This window comes from Anneissia japonica, unplaced genomic scaffold, assembly GCF_011630105.1.
Source record: "Anneissia japonica isolate Jap-2015-1 unplaced genomic scaffold, ASM1163010v1 scaffold286932_len710_cov250_single, whole genome shotgun sequence".
Taxonomy (NCBI): Eukaryota; Metazoa; Echinodermata; class Crinoidea; order Comatulida; family Comatulidae; genus Anneissia; species Anneissia japonica.
Window position 1 is genome coordinate 1 of NW_022744327.1, and position 710 is coordinate 710.

Consider the following 710-nt stretch of genomic DNA (forward strand, 5'->3'; position numbering starts at 1 on the left):
TGTATTTTTGATGATGTTACAGGTTTTGCGATGTAATCATAGCAAGCAAATGGTACAAAAGGTTATACAAAAAACAAATGTTTTATCTTGTGTTTTAACAGAACAAAATGATACAGACTCTATACCGCACATAAGTGAAGGAGAAGATGATGAACAAGAGACAAGAACAGAAGAGATTGAAAGGTTTGCCTTAAAAATTCATCAGTGGCCATTGTTATACCAAACTTAAACCAATACTTAATTCTGATTGGATGTTATATTATGAATTGGATTAGGGCAATGACATCCAATCAGAAATAGGAATTGGTTTAAGACTGGTGTACCAATAGCCACTACATAGAATATGAATGAAAAAAATGTATACTGTATTACAGAAAGAAAGTAGAAAATTCCAAATACTATTCTGATACAGTCGTAGTTGTTAATGCCGGTGGTGCTATGGTAACTGCTGTCAATATGGTTGCTGGTACTTCTGTTGTTAGTGCTGTGGTTACTGTTGCTGTGATTGTGTTATTTTAACTTTAATATTATTTATTGTTATTGTTTTTTGGCTACTAATCTTTATTGTCAATATTCAGTAGGATAGCTTTAAAGTACATATTTGTGAAATGTATTGAGCTAATTATTTTATGTGCACTTCTACTAGAGAAAAAGCACATCAGGCCTGGCTTGAGAGGGAAAGAGTAGCACAGATATTATTTGAAAGGAAA

General features: G+C 32.4%; 1 long non-coding RNA gene across 1 annotated transcript; it reads left to right on the forward strand.

Moving 5' to 3' along the window:
* Positions 1–99: 99 nt before the first annotated feature.
* Positions 100–706, forward strand: LOC117119639. Its single transcript, XR_004447219.1, has 2 exons — positions 100–183; positions 647–706. It is a non-coding gene; the product is annotated as an uncharacterized LOC117119639 (long non-coding RNA).
* The last annotated feature ends 4 nt before the right edge of the window (positions 707–710 follow it).